This window comes from Octodon degus, unplaced genomic scaffold (genome assembly GCF_000260255.1).
Source record: "Octodon degus isolate 3935 unplaced genomic scaffold, OctDeg1.0 scaffold00105, whole genome shotgun sequence".
NCBI lineage: Eukaryota > Metazoa > Chordata > Mammalia > Rodentia > Octodontidae > Octodon > Octodon degus.
In genome coordinates this window covers 7,500,394-7,517,387 of record NW_004524681.1, presented here as the reverse complement: position 1 = coordinate 7,517,387, position 16,994 = coordinate 7,500,394, and positions in this window count along the sequence as shown.

Sequence of the window (16,994 nt, the reverse complement as noted above, 5' to 3'; positions counted from 1 at the left end):
TCTCTCTCTCTCTCTCTCTCTCTCTCTCTCTTTCTCTGTCTCTCTGTTTCTCTATCATTTTTCAGTACAAAACCTCAAAGTTACAAAATGTTTTGAGACATACACAGAACATGCCCATGCAGTAGAAGCATCATTCTACCCCCATCTCTGTACAATTCATGCTGAGTCAATGGGGAAGCATCAAAGATCGAAGAAATGAAAAAGAACTAAGCTCAGAATTAGCGACATTTTCAATCCTGTATTCTTCTTTGAAGCAGAAGTTAATGGAGCTCCTAGGCCATCCAAGTGATCCAGGGTCACAGTGGCTTTCATTTATTTATGCCTACAATAAATTAGAGGGCAAACTGTTGCTTCCCAAAGAACTGAGACTAGAATTGGGAAGGCTTTCTTGACCACTTAAAGAGTTCTGCAGTTAAAATTTGAATCACCTCTTGATAAAGTTGTAATATGTTTTCTATTTGATGGAGTTAAAGATCTGATGGGGGTTAATATTTGCAGCAGGAAAGAACAATTCAAAACCTATACATTTAAATAAAGTCTACGATTTCTTGAGCACTGATAGTCAATTCAAGAAAATAATTAAGTAACACCACAATTGGTGATGAGCTTTAAAATAAAAAGAAAAGCACAAAGCAAAGGCTTAAAGCTCATTGTGTCTGTATAAAAGAAGGTTTGACATTCTGAATGTCCAGCATTTTCTCCTTTCACTTCTAGTTTTATCACTAATTCTAGATACCAAGAGAGCAATCTGTTTAATGGAAATAAGACTGACTTCACTAGGTCTGCATAAGGAAACATGAAGGAAACAAAAACAAAGTTCTATCTCTTGCAAGATGTTGGTCCTGTGGTGATTACTTGGTTGTGAAAGACTCAGTCAGAAGAGGAGCAGAAGCCGAATTGCTCAAAGCACTAACTCAACAAAACACTTGGTTTTAACTTGCCACGGTGACTAGCACTCCTCTGGCAGGTCTGAAGCCTAGATCTAATAGGCATTTTCCATCCTAACATTCATGCTTTTTTGATAATTAATACTTGGCCTTCTTGCGATGTTATTCCCTCCTTTCCTTTCTGAGAAACTATTTAGAATTCTTGAGTGCAAACCTGTGGAAATCAAGCTGAAAGGACGGTGAGAGGAAATGGAATGCTGAGTTATTCAGCCACTTGTGATTATTTTATTTAAAGCCAGGTACGACTGAAAGTTGACTAGCTGTCATTGTAGTTTTATCTGTGTCAGCAGGCTGAGGCGCCTGCACTGGAGCCAAGAAGTGGCCCTCGAAGGACCAGAGCTGTCCCCAAAAGAACCACAGCCTTCCTTAAGGACAGTGAGGACTCAGCTCCTCCAAGGATAAGAACAGCTGTGTTCATAGCAGGAAGGCGAGTGGACGAGGCATCTCCAGAAGCATCAGTGGACTATCTTCCCCTTCAGTTCTGATTGTATGCTGCTGGCCACCACCCTCCAAAGAGCCTTCCACACCCAGCACCATGTCGATGGAGTTCAGCTGGGTGTTACAAATCAACATGTAGTTAATCCACCGCACTGGGCTACAAAAATAGCACGCTGTGCTTAGGAAACTAAAAACAAAAAAAACTTGCTACTTCAGCACTCACTTTTACGAGGTTCAAGAGGAGCTATAACCCATGTGCACTGAAAAAAATGAACACTGTACTTAGAACAATACAGTGCATCCAACCATCATCCAGTGATGCAGTCAGGGCAGCTGGTAAGAAAGGAACAAAAGGAACCTTCTGTGATGCTGAAAATGTTTTATATTTTGGGCAGAGAATCATCAAGCATAAAGTAATGTATGTAACTATTAACAATGAAAATTCTTAGAGCCATAGAGATTCTGATTCGGTAGAGTTTAGGGGAAGGGCTCTCCAGAACCTAGGCCTGAGTTCTGAAAGAGCTATCTCGGAATAAAATGAGAAGTGATTTATTCTTAGGCAGAACGAGCCTGGGCTTTTGTGCAGCATGATACACATTCAGCTCTGGAGTGCATACCAGGCAATCCCCTCTGCTCTGCAGGGAAACCCGGGGACTGTTCCCTTGCTACCTTCAGTCTCCTGTAGCAATTCAGGTGACTCAATCCCTGCGGTCTCCAGTCTCTCTGACACATGTCCTGGCTTGTGGGTTCTCTGTGTGCTGAGATGAATACTAATTTTGATAGTTTACACCACAGAAGCTGCATTTCCTGCTTTAGGGAGCTACAGATGACTTCAATGAAATATCAATACTGTGGCCATGGAAAAGTGGTGAAACTCTGGAATACTGCTGATTGGATGTGGGTGACCATGGGTACATAATTGTTTCATTTTCTCACCCCACATTTCCATTATCTGCATATGGAAGCAAATGCTGCAAATATAACCTGCATAACAACGTGCATTTCTTTGTGCTAATTGGTTGCTTAATATTAATTTATTGATTTCAGAAACAGAAAACTGCCTGTATTCAAAGAAAATGAATTTCAAGGTAATTTATTGCAGACAATTATCAAAATAATTAATCCTAAATACTACACACACATTAACACAAGCTTTATATAGAATTTAATGTACTTAAAATTATTTCAACACAGCATCTATCAAATTTAATAAATCTTATGTGATTTTTTTTAAAAATAGCACTAAAACTGGCACTTTGTACCTAAAGCTTGAGTTTTGCTTCACAATTGTGAAATTTAAGAGGTAAGGAGAGAAGATGTATCAGTCTCAAACAAATTTGTGTGGCTTAAAGAAATTCCTTGTCTGGGGATGAGAACACAGGCCCCTGGGGGAGCAGATGCAGGAAGGCCCAGACTTGCCAGCCCCAGCACCCTCCTACATACCCTCCTCGTGCAAAGAGAACTCCCTCCTTCCTCAGATGCATAAGCCTCACACCAACCTGAGAACAATGGCTTTAAGTAGATGTCTAGGAGAAAAATAACATAATAGGATTCCTGTTATGGTTTGTGTCTAGTTGTCCCCCCAAAGCCTCATGCAGTCATGGGGCGGACTTCTAGGGTTTGTGATTGACCCATGATCCACTGGGATTGAGGATGTGAGTGTTGCTGGGATTATGGGCATAAGTAGTACACCCAGCCTGGGGCGGGTAGCCTCAGTGCAACATAAGGGAGTCAGACTTGCTCTCTGTTGCTGTGGTTGCCACTCCTCCTGCCCTTTTGCTCTTGTTGTCTTGCTGTTTTCCACTACCATGAACTGCTGCCCTCTGCCATGTGCCACTCTGCCTTGGAGCCAGCTGAGTGTGAACGGAAACCTCCATCACCTGTGAGCTAAATAAACCTCTCCCTAATCATTTTGGGTGTTGGGTGTTTGTCCCAGCAAGGAGAGAGAAGTAACTGAGACAATTTTTTAAACAATTTTTACATAAATTTGCATCTATGGATATGTTTAACAATAAAGGCTACTTGATTTATGTGCTTGCTTCTCTGATTTAGCAGTACAGAGTAACAAGCTGGAAAATAGATTCGATCCCTGCTTCCCATTGGCGGGGTTCATTCCTCCTGCTGTGCAGGGCTGACTGCCTGAGCCGTTCTACAAGGAGGTGGACCTAAGAGGGCTCGCCACAAACAAGTATACCGGATCTATAAAGATAGATGAGAGAGGAGTCCAGGGAAAAGATGGCATAAAAAGCACCATAGATTGGCCTCCCTACCTAGAAAACGCTTGCACTGGTAGGAGCTTTTTGCGTACTTCCTTTTCAGCTCTGGACCCTATCACACTTTTTCACTGCCAAAGTGAAATTTTGGCAAACTGGTAAAATTCGACAATTTCACTGCGCTACCAGTTACTCATCCCCAGCCTTCATTCTCCTGGTAAACCTGGAAAAGTTTTGCACAGATTATCTGAGCAAAATGACCTGACTGCAATTCTGAGTGTCTGTGTTCTCATGGCTGAGAGACGCCCCTCACCGTGGAGGTGAAGAAAGCAGGCAGCTGGCTGCCCTCGTGCAGCTCTCCCTCACTGCTGTAAAACTTTTCATCCTTCCTTGGATGGAGCATGTTACTTTCAAAGGATGTGAAGATTGACATGTTTTTATTTTCCACTTTTGTTTTCCTCTTTTCCCTCTTTGGGAATCAGATATTGAAGATTAGGAGACTCAAAATTAATGACATAGGGCTTGCCAAATAGCTCAGCAAATTAAAGCAACTGCAAGCAGGCGCAGGGGCTAGGGTTCAATCCCTGGCCTGCCGCGTGGCCATGACCCCGGGGCATGCTGAGGCTGCGATTGAGACTGGGCGTGGTGGCATGTGCCTGTAATCCCAGCTCTTAGGAGGCTGTAAACAGGAGAATCACTACGAGTCTGAACTAGTAGTGAGACCCTGAACACCCTGCAGACCCTTCCCTAAAATTAAAGAAAAAAATTAATGACATATACAAGAAATAATCAGAAAGCCTTGACTTGTGCCCAGAGGAAGGCACATACTCATAAAACTCTATTGTTTTGCACTTCGAGTGGATACTCAGCACAGAGAAAATGCACAACACTCAAAAAGAAAACTAAAACAAAAGCAAACCTTCGGGAAGGAGGTGAATCTGATTGCCAGAGGGAACACAAGGTACATTTTTCTGCACCTGTTTTAGCAAGTGCAGGGACGAGGGTTCTATCCATGGTCTTGTCCCACCCCTGGGGCATGATGAGCCAGCCACCAGTTGGGGCATGGTGGCACATGCCTGTAATCTCAGCACTGGGGAGGCTGAAAACAGGAGGATCACTACGAGTCTGAGCTGTGTAGTGAGCTCCCATACCAAATACATAAAAAAAGATTTAAAAAAATGTATTTTTTACCCATGCAGTTATAAGGTATAGTGACAAGAAAGTGTGACCCACAATGGAAAAAGAATAACAAACAAACAAACAAAAAACCCACTACAAACTGTACCAGGGGAAACTCTTGTGGGGCAGCTTCCAATAAATGTTCTAAAACCATTCTCTCGAAGATTCCCAAAGAACTAAAGGAAGCTGTAGGAAAAAAAATAAGAAAATGTGATGTATGAACAAAATAGAATTAGAACCAAAAGCTGAGAAATCTATAAAGAAAGCAGAGAAATTTTCTGGAAGTAAAAAGTACAAGAACTGAAATGAAAAGTGCGCAAATGTGTTTGAGAAACAGCTCTGAGCAGTGGAAGGCAGAATTTGGTGAATCTGAAAAAGAGGGGGGAAAAAGGACATGGAGAATTAATGAGTCTGAGGAAACAGAGTAGAAAATGATTGCAGAAAACTGTGCAGACACCCAAGGACTTGTGTGACACCATCAAGGGGACTGACTTGTGCTCCATGATTATGCCAAAATGAAAAGAAAACGCAATGTAGAGAATATTTTATAAAACATGCCTGAAAACCCCCATACTTGATGAACTGAATGGAAACTTTCAAGAAGCTCCACTCCGAGGTGCCTAGCTCTGAAGGCTCACATGAAGACTCACTACATCAAACATTCAAGACCAAGAACTATGAAAAGAGAGAGGAAAAAAATCACCTACAGGGACTGTGAGGAACACTAACAGGTTTACCAACAGGAAGCGGAAGTCATTGTGGTGAGAGTGTACACACAAGAGGCTCATGGGAGTGCCAGCCATCCAAGGATTTATATTTGGCAAGACTTCTCAACTAAACAGAAAGGGACACATTTCCAGATAAAGAAAAAAATGAGAGAGTTTGACTTCATTAGACTTGCTCTGCAAGAAATGCTACTGAAGCCTGTGCTTGCCAATGAGAAGACACCGGAGACAAACCCAAGCACAATTTCAGAAAATGGAACACCTGGGTAATTAGAGAGGCCAGGAGTAGTGTAACAGTGGTGTGTGATTCTGTTTAGTGTTTCATACCTGACTGAAGTAAGTGATAATTTTAAGAAAATAATTATTAGTAATGCTAGTGTTGCCTTAATTTAGTTTCCAGGTTTTCTCAAAATCATATCAGTTAAGGCACTAGAAATCATTAGTTTATGTTTTGAACAAAGATGTATGACACAATTTTGTGACATCAACAACAAGGAGTTAAGACGGAAAAAAGAACAAGGTCTTTTAATGCTATTTAAATTAATTTTGCGTAAATTCAAATTAGATGTTGTAATTTTGGAATATTAAGTGTAATCTCCATGGTAACCCCAAAAGATTGCCGAGTAATGTACTCAAAAGACACTGAGAAAGCAAACTAAAAAAATAAAAAATAAAAACAAAAGAAAATGATTCCAGGATTGAAGAGGAGAAAGTATAGTGAAACGAAAAGTAAGTCCCTCTGTAACAGTAAGTACTTTAAATAAAAATGGATTAATTTGTCCAATCAAAAAACAGAAATTGAAGGAGTAGATTTTTTAATGATCCAGACATGAGCTACATAGAAGAGAATCTCCTTAGACATAAAGATTCAAATAGGTTACAACTGAAAGGGAAGAAAAGAATATTCCAAACAAATAGGAACCAAAAGAAAATATGAATGGCAAGAAGAATATTAGCAATTTTTTAAAATTGATAACAGAAAAAACACTACATTTTAGTAAAATGATCATGATGGCAAGAACATAAACTAATTATAAATATTTACAATTAAGGAAACATCAAAGTATATGAAGCAAAAACTGATATCTTTGAAAGGAAACTATACGTTTCTATAATCCTAGTTGGAAACTTCAATACGTCATTCTTAATTCCCAACATGACAACCAAGACAGATGTTCTGCAAAGTAACCGAGGACTGAAGCACTGCCCAGCCACAACACGATGCCCATTCTTCTCACGTGCATGGAGGACATTTTCCTGGACGGTCCATTTGTTACTCAACAAACTAAATCTCAATGGTTTCTTTAGAGATGGCTATCATACAAAATATCTTCTCTGACCATCACAGAGAATAGCTGGAAATCCATAAGAGAAAGTAAACTAGAAAATTCACAGATTTGTGAAACTAAACCCTAATAATCAATAAATCAGAGAGTAAAACATAAAGGAAATTTCACATGACTTACATTTGAATGAAGCAAAAACACAACCTCGGTAAAATTGTAGGTCACAGTGAAAGCACCACTAAATTGGAACTTTCTGGCTCTCAGTGCTTACCTTAGAATGATTTTCAAAAATACATATTTACTCAACAGCCAGGGGGCCGGCCAAACAGCTCAGTGTATTAAAACACCTGCAAGCAGACTCAAGGTCCAGGGGTTCAATCCCCAGTCCTGCCACGCTGTGAGACTGCGCCCAGTTCTAATAATTCCAGCATGAAAAGACAAAGTGGCTTGTGTACACACACGGAGTCATGAATAATCCCAGAATCTCTAGCTCATTAGCTGCTGAAGGTCATTCCTTGCCAAATCTTGTTTATGTAATGCAGAAAGTCCCCCTTCAAAGGCCAATGGACATGAGGAACGAGGGAGGCACACTACCAAGGAAGGAACAAAACAAGGGCTCACTTGCTGACTCCAAGAGAAGATAATATTTCTTATGTTGAACATAGCCAGCGTCTTCACATCATACCAGTCTTTTTTAAAAAGTGAATCAACCACTTTCTTCTTGGGCCCTTTTTTGCCGCCTTTCATAAGGTGTTTGTTCTTGCCTGCTGCCATGGTGCTGCTCAGAGAGCCAAAAGGGCTGACATTTTATATAGAAAACCTTAAACACATTCAAACAAACAAACAAAGAAACTTAGCAAAGATGCTGCTACAAAGTCAAGGTACAAAATGTCCACTGTATTTCTGTACATTTTCCAACATAGAAAATAATCTCAATTACAATTGCATTATAGGCAATAGAATGTTTAGTAATAAACTAGAGATGAAAGATTTACATACTAAAAACTATAAAACATGGATGAGAGAAATTACTACAGCAAAAACAATGATTTATAATTTGGAAGAATTGATATTAGTTTGGAAGAATATCCACAATGTCCAAGCAACCTAGATATTCAATGAAATCTCACCAAAATTTCAGTGCATTTTTCTACAGAAATAGCAAAGCCTTACATTTATACAAAATGATCCAAGCATCCCAGTCATGAGTAATATGAATAAAGCTGGAAGCGTCACATTCACTGTTTTAAAATAAATTATAGTGCTATTGTAATAAAAAATGCATAGATCTAGCATAAAAGCAGAGACACTGACAAATACCATGGGGAAGACGGCCCAGAAATAAACCCACGATTTTATGGTAAACGGATTTTTGACAAAGATGTCAAGAACACACAGTGGTACTCTGCTGTAACTGTGTTAGAAAAAGGACATATCAATATGCACATGAAGGAAGCAATTCCTATTGCATATTATTTAAATGTAAACTCAAAATAAAGACAGTATAATAGTTGTAAATATTTTCTCCTTATAGAAAACAGTAGGTAAAATCCATGACATTAGGTATGGATTTTAAATTGGATTGCCACATCTCAGGCAACCAAATTGAAAATAAAGTTCATCACATCATATTGCAGAGTCTTTACATAGAAAAAGGAGACAATTAGTAAATTAGGTGACACAGGGATGGGAGAAACTATATGGAAGCCATACAAGGGCCTCGGAAGACTGAGCAACCTGATTCAACATGGCAAAGGACTTGAGTAGACATTTCTCAGAAGATCACATACAAATGAACCACTATATTCATAAAAAGTGCTCGGCATCAGTAGCTATTAGGGAAATGCAAAATAAATGCGCAGTGAGACCCTACCTCATGCCTGTGTAGACAGCACTTACTGAAAAGATACAAGATGGCAAAGATGTGCAGAAAAGGGAGTGCTTATATGCTGATGAGGACAATAAAAATTAGGACAGATGTTACCAAAATTGGGATGAAAACTCCTCAAAAAGTAAAGATGGAACTACAACATAATTTGACAATTTTCCTATCATATATCCAAAGGAATTGAGATCAGTATGTCGGGGGGATGTCTGTGCCTCATATGCACTGCGCTGTAATGGAAATGACCCTACTGCCTTTCTGCATATAACGCACTGCACCAGGATGCAGAAACATGAGACAAAAATAGGGAGCCTAGAGGTCCCATGGTGCTCTGCACCCCGCCCCTCACTATGCCTTCGGCTATAGGTCCAGGAACCCTGACGTCTGGTAGGCCCAACACTAATGAAAATCTCCAAAATGGTTTATAGGCTTTATTGTTATTTTTATTTTTATTTTTGCATTTATGACAGGGTGTACAGGCTGTACAGGGTCTCACTGCATAGATCAGACTCCTAGTGATCCTCCTGTTTACAGCCTCCCAAGAGCTGGGATTACAGGTGTGTGCCATCACACCCAATCTCGATTGTCCTCTCAGTGCACCCCAGACCCCTGCGTCTGCCTAAGCAGGTGCTTTAATCTGCTGAGCTATTTGTCCATCCCTTGTAGGTATTTTTTCATTTTCTTGGTAACACCCCATGACATACTTCCATCCAGGTCAATCTTCTTATCCAAGAGTCACTGGCCAACACCATTAGTTTGTCTCCTAAATATACTTTTTTATACTTTACACAGCAAGTCAAAGAGTTTTCCAAAGCTTTACAGCCTCTTGTCTTTTTTAATGAAAAATGTTGTTCTTTAAATGGATTTCTGCTTCTGTTTTAGAAGAAGCAAGTAAGAGAGGTCACCTGGAATGACTCATTGCTTAGAGATGTTTTCCATAAATTACCTTAGCTCATTGCTCTTAAGTTTTGCCTTCTGCAAAAGCCCAGGAGATGGGCATAATTCAGGCAAGTTCTTTGCCACCTTATAACAAAACATGTCCTCTCTTCCAGCTTTCAGTAACTCATTACTTTTTTATCTGCAACTGCATAGAGGTAGATTTTCTTCACCATGGTGACCAACATTCTGTTCAAGAGTATGTTAAGTGACCTCCAAGAGTGCTGAGGCTGTCCCTAGAGCCCTCGTCCCCTCCGTGCTCTTGCCAGGTCACCCTTAATGTTCCATTCCTGGTAATGCAGGCTTTGCTTCAAAGAAACTCCAGCTTCTCCCATCGCCCAGCTTCAAAATTTGCTTCTACATTTTTTAGGAATTTCTATAACAACATTTCACTCTTTAGGTACCAATTTCTATGTTAGTCCATTTTGCTGCTGTACCAAAATGTCTCTGCTTTGGGAAATTGTGAAGAATAGAACACATTTCTCAAGTTCTAGAGAGCAGCAAGCCCAAGATCAAGGCTTGGGTGGGTACATCATCTGATGAAGTTCCCTCTCCCCTTCCCAGATGGAGCCTCGGATGCTGTGTGCTGGTGACAAGGAGAAGCACTCTGGTGTCACATGGCAGAGGGACAATGGCCAAGAAGGACTGAACTCCCATCTCGAACTACTTTGGTTATTCCATTCATGGAAACAGAGTTCCAACGCTGTCATCTTGGAGGCTAAGTTTCCAGCACAAGAATTTCGAGGGAGATTTTGATCGTAAGAGTTCTGTGTATGGATACATACAGAAAGAAGATATGATGTACATACACAATGAATACTCTTCAGAATATAGCAGTTCTGTCCTTTGCGGTAAGGTAGATAACACGGAATGCAATAAGCCAAGTGAACTAAGCCAAGTACAGTAAACCAAGCACCACAACATCTCATGCATCAGGTAAAATTTTGAAAAGTCAAAATTGTAGAAATGAACAAAAGAATAATTGTCAAAGAAATTGGGAGGAGAAGGGAGAGAATGCAGAATTGCTGGCCAAAGTTACAAGGTTACTTAGAAGAAATGTTTTGAGATCCATTGCACAGTGACAGGCTATGGTCAACAACAACTTACTGAATATTTCAAAATGACTTAGTGAATGTTAAATGTCTCACCACAAAAAAATGATAAGCAAACCATACAGCTGATATGTTAATTAGCTTGACTGAGTTACTCTACATTGTATAAATATATCACAATATCACATTGTAGTCATAACTATAAAGTTATGATTTGTCAATTTAAAATAATCTTTTTAAATGAATGTGGAAAGAGGATTGACAGCACTTTCCATTAGGAAAATGCAAATCAAAACTACAATAAAACATCTCCTCACACCCATAAGACAACAAAAGAAACAAATGTGAGTGGGGATGCACACAGAGTAGAGCCCTGTGTATTAATGATAGGAAGGTAAAATCATACAGCTGCTGTGGAACATCGTGTATTGCTTCCCCAAAAGAACAAGATAGAATTAACATATCAGCAGTTGTCATGTGGGTGCATATTAAGATTCACTGAAAGGGAAGATGACTGTGAAGATACATTTATACACCTGTAAGTGCAGTGGTCTTACTTACAAAGATTAAAATGTGGAAATAACCCCAGTCCCCATAAAGGATAAGTAAAATATGGTACACACTACACCTGCAGAATTATTATTCAGCCATATAAAGGAAGAAAATTCTCATACTACAGCATGTATGGACCCTGAAGACATGATACTAAGTGAAATAAGCCAGATGCAAAAAGACAAACAGCGCTGGAGTCCATCAGGCTGAGATCTTTAGAGTAGTCCGAATCGCACGGGGGAAAGCAGAGTGGTGCCAGCGGGCAACGAGTGAGAAGAGCAAATAGGGAGGTGCTGTGTGATGCGCAGAATCTGTTCTATGAGATGAAAGGAATTTTGGGAGGGGTGGTGGCGAGGGTGGCACAAAGATGGGAGCGCTCTGCACACAGTGGAACCGCATGTGCACAATTGCTTCAGCAGGACACTTTGTTCTGTGTGCTTTGCCACAGTAAAATTTGTGGACAAAATAGTAAGGGCATACCTAGACATGATGTGACCTCGAAATATCCAAACTTTCAGAGTATCTGGAAACCTCAAACTGGGGATGCAAATAGATATGTAAATTGTAGGTTAATTTTTTTAAAGATGAGAGCTCTTCCTAACAGCCAATTACATAAAAATAGTCTTTTAATGTGCTAGTCATATTAATTTATGCATATAGTTTGCCACATTTCTGATTACTTTTCCTTCCTTTAAGGGGATAAAATTACACAAATTCAGTTAAGCTCACAACATATCTATTTTCTTCCTTTCTGTAGGGGATCTACTATCCTGGATATAGGGAATATGACTATTATTCATTGTTATATAGACCTATTAAATATGTAGTACCTTGACACAATGTATTTGATGTTTTTAAAGAGTTAAATGGTGTCACTGTTTTTAATCTTTTTTCTCTTTTCCTATTTTAGTGTTTCCCATAATTATTTATGTATATCTAATGAGTTAACTTTAATTTCTAAATAATTTCTAAATATTTACTTAGGTATATTTGTCATAGAGGAATGTAAGGCTATTTGCATGTTTTCTTTAGAAACTGTGCTTTTAAAAATTCTAGCACATTTATGCATGTGAACATTTTTTTCTAGATCTAAGAAGAGAACTTAATAAATCACAAGGCATGCTTATTTTCAATTTTAAGAGGTATTACCAAATTGTTCTTCAAAGAAGTTATTTAAAGCCTCTCATTGTTTGCAGCATTCTATTGTAATGTGTTCTGACAAAAAGCATCAATTTTCTTTAGAGAGAAAATTGAAAATGTCACATGGGTCAGGCCCACTTAATCTGAAACCTTTTATCATCTTCTTTTTCTGAGGTAATTCCTACATCCACAAGCGGCTTAAGAGGGTTCTACACCTCAGTGGATGTGCCCTTTCGTGCCCTGAGCTCAGCCTTCTCTAATGACAGCAGCCGGGAAAGAAACTAGAAGACCCACAGCACCTTGATTTCAGTCTCTCCTCCTTCAGGAAAGGAAATAGATGCTTGAGCCAATTATAATGTATAATTAATGACAGGGAAAAAAAAACCACATCTTGGTCTTTGATAAAAACTGTGAATTTTTGACCTAGTTCATTCGCAGACCTGGAAATAGCCTAGCATTTTGCCTGTTTTGCAAAGTGATAGTGTTTGGGCTTATTAGCTAAAAATGAGAAGTCCAACAACAGTCATTAAGTAAATGCAAACTATGTTATCCTGCCTGTGGAGGTTTAAGTTTCTATGGGAAATGCATGGGATCAACTGCCACAGCTGAGTTTAGGACAAGAGGCAACAAGGTTTGCAAGTTAAAACTAATGTCTCAGTTGTCCGTGGTTCCCTTCCAAATGCTACACATCATAAGTTATTTGTTTATCCTAAGTAGAGCTTCACTGACTGCTTCAGTGGCCTTTTGTATTTTGCTTTGTCTTCGTGTTTTCTTTCTTCTTCACTTTGTACAGACCTCCTTTTAAATGATAGCTCTGATACTTCAGGGTAATTGACACTCGCACAAAAAATTTATAAATAAGAACATGGATATCATTTTACTTCAGGAAATATATTTTTCCATTAATTACAATTTTGGTAATCAGGTCACATCCTTCATACCTTCATCTCATAGTCTGAGACATGCTTTTAATGATACCGTTAGATGCATAGACACTGTTTCTGCTGGCTTTGACTTAACAGCATCTTCAAAAAATAGCAGCAGAGCCTCTTTGCTACATAATTACTTACACAATCTTAGAATTATTGTTATCACTTAGAATGCTCCATGTGGCAAGCACAAGAAAATTCAATTCTGAAGAGCTTGACAATAAGGCAAATCAATTGATTCAAGCAAATTAAAGTCCAGTGGTGCTATAGGTTCTGATGTGGACAGTCCCTAACTTGCTATGTTTCAAAGTATGTTTGTGACACTGGAATGGCATCACAAGACATGGTCAGTAGCAGCTATTCTTTGCATCTGATCTCTACCCCGGTGTATGTGGTCCCCTGGGTCTTGGGCTGGCCGGCAACACTGAGTTACAGATCTGGTCAGGGCTGTGGTCTCGAGAGTTAAGAACTCCACTCCAAGCATACCATGTTTCCCACATTCTGTGTTTTTACCTCTAATCATGTCTGCAGTAAATAATATGAAGTCTTAAGCACTGTTAGGAAGCAGGCTTGATGCTCAAAGGCTATCTTATCTCCAAGGCATTCTGAACATGTCTAAGGTAGGCTAGGCAGAGCCAGTAGGTGAGATGTATTAAAGAATTTCCAACTTACAGGTTCACCTTATGCTGGGTTTATGGAGACACAGCTCTATCATAAGTAAAAGAGCATCTGTAAATAAATCCAGTCCTGCAATGTGTGATCAAGATCAACCAGGGCCTACTCTGGCTTCCATTGTCAGCACTCTATGGTAATTTTGGGTTTCCTGTTTGAACGGAGAACAGGAAAAATGAACAGAAGAAATTCAGGGACTAAAGCGCTACAGTATAAAAGCTTAACCCTAGGGTGAGTTGCTGTGAAAGACTTCATCTGGGTCAGCCACCTTACTACAGTTGTGTAGTAAGTAGAAACACTCCTACCTACTGGATCTTAGACATGCAAAGATCATCTTTCCTCTTTTTCTCTTTGCCAAGAGAGTTTTTCAGCTCTCAAATTCAACAACTAAGACTGGCCTGTGGTTTCCCCTCTCCTGGGGATGCTTGTCAACTCAGGGATCTCTCCTGAGGCTTCAGAAAGTGTGAGTGCCTACTTAGATTACTAAAAGCAAACATTATTGTTTATATTTCTAGCTCTCATTTTTCTTGTTACTCTTCCCTATCATGAGTCTTGTTAAGATTGATAAAAGTTAAATGATTTATTAAAGAAATAGAAATAACTATACATAATTTCTCCTGCACAAGATCAATTATGATAACTGTGCCATTTATGTTTCTAAATTTTCCCTTATTGCATGCCATGACTTACATACCTTCAACGTTTATTAACTGATTACTGGATTTAACTGCTTCTTCTGTATATACTACCTACGTCAAAATTAGTTAAGTTTTCAAGTTCTTTCAACATAGAACTCCTATGTTTTGAAACAGATTTTGTCTGCTTTGATCTTCCAATCCCACCCGAATTTCATGTCAACTGAATTCTCGAGTTTCATATCATGGTCTCAAATTCAAGCTAAACCATAAGGCATTTAAAGTGATCTAACGGAATTTTCCATGTGTTGGAGTGATTGATCTGACTCCAACGCATAAGGTGCAAATTATTTAGGAGTCTAATTTAAAAAGCGAAGTAATTAAGTGTGAAAATAAAATTTATAATTGCAAGGCAAACATGAAACACAAGGATTGAATTTATCCTACTGCCTAAAACAACCCAGACTGAAACAGTCAAAACACAACGAACGTAGTTTTCAAATCACTGAGCATCTGACAATGGAATTTCTCTCTGGGAGAGCCAGGGAGAGTGTCCAGGCCCTCACACGGGGAAGGAGGACACAAGAAGTTCTCAGCTGGGCCCCTGAAATGAGGAGTGGGGGAGGAAAGTCCAGGGAAAATGAAGCTTGTCATAGGAGTTCACAGGAAAGTACCCACATGAGAGGCGAAGTGGAGAAAGGATGAGAGGAGCACTTCACACTAACACAACATTGATTATGGCCTGAGTGTGAGAAAACTAACCAAGGAAAGGGAAAGAACCGTCCAAAGTCAGGACCAGCAGACACTCCACACTTACCAAGGGCAAGAAGTGTGCTCCTTCCCATAAGCCAAACCAGAAAATGGTGGAGTCACGGTATACCGATTTGACATCGTGAAATCAAATGCTCTTAACTTGAAGACATGATAGAAATGATCCAAACAGAAACAGAAAAAATGAAGAGCCAATGAATCCTTGAAACAACCTGAAGCAGCCTGAAGTGCACACAACTGGAGTTCCCCTGGGGGTTAAAAATAAAGTGTTGAAGTAATAAACAAAATGTACCTGATTGTGAAGAAAAGTCAAATCAAAGTAGCTCAGCAAAATGGAAGTAGACATGAAAGCTGCACTACCAAGGTATATAATAATAGAATCATTCAAACCAGCAGTGACAAGGAATAATCAGAAAAAAATGAGAGGAGCCCTTCACACTAACACAATCATTCAGAAAAAAATGAATGATTGTTCATAGAAACAATGGTCAAGTTAACAGATTTCTCACAGAAACGACATGGTATGGAGAGAGTGGAAAAAGCGATTAGCTTGCAACTGTGTGCCAAGGGAAAGAGTCTTTCATAAATATAGGAAAATGAAGAGTATTATTTAAGACATTCAAGATACATAAGAATTCAACATCTGTAGGCTTACATTATAAACATAACAAAATTAAGTGTTTAATGCAAAATAATGTCTTATGTACATACATTAGTATACAAAGGAATAAGTGAGTTTTTAACCCATAGGTAATATATTTTTCTTATTATTTAAAAATGTTTAAAAATAATTTAGAAATTCTATGATAGCATTCAGAACACATGCATTAGAAAAATAAATGGCAATACTAGCATAAAGGCTGAGAAACAAATAAATGAAAGTATTAGTTCTTCCTAATAATTTATAATTCTATATGTTACATGCTATAATATCACTGGAAGATAAGCTATAGTAAATTAGAAATGTGTACTATAAATCCTAAAATAATAATTAAATAACAAAATAAAAATTACAGTGAATAAGGAAGGAATAAAACAGGACTGTAAAATAATAAATCCTAACAAAGGAAAGGATTAAAAGAGATATGACAAGCATCAAATGCGCCCATGCTGATAAACGTAAGCCGGCTATCTCAGTCAGCACATTGCGCATAAGTGATTGAAATTTTCTAATTAAAAGACAGAAACTGTAGGCTGGTTAGAAAAGCAAGATTCACCTACATGCTGCTTACAAAATACCTTACTATCAAAGCAAAACTAAGTTAAAACTAAACGGATGGAAAGAATTATGTCATGTTAACACCAATCTAAAGGAACTTGGAATTAGATACATCAAGCAAAATGCATGTAAGATCAAAGAGCTCCATCAAGGTTTTTTAAAATGTTATTTAATGCTAGTGTCGAAGTCAATTCATGAAGGAAAAATGAGTTACATATTCAACAGCATACACTTAGAATACAATGAGTAAAAGCTGAGGGATGGATTTTATAAATAGACAAATCCACAGTGGTAATCATATGTCCACACCAATAAAAGAAATCACTGAAAATTGATAAGCTTGTATTATTTGAATGTGTCTTGACAAGCTTAACGAAATCAACATTTAAAAGCATCCCAAGTAACATTAGCAGTG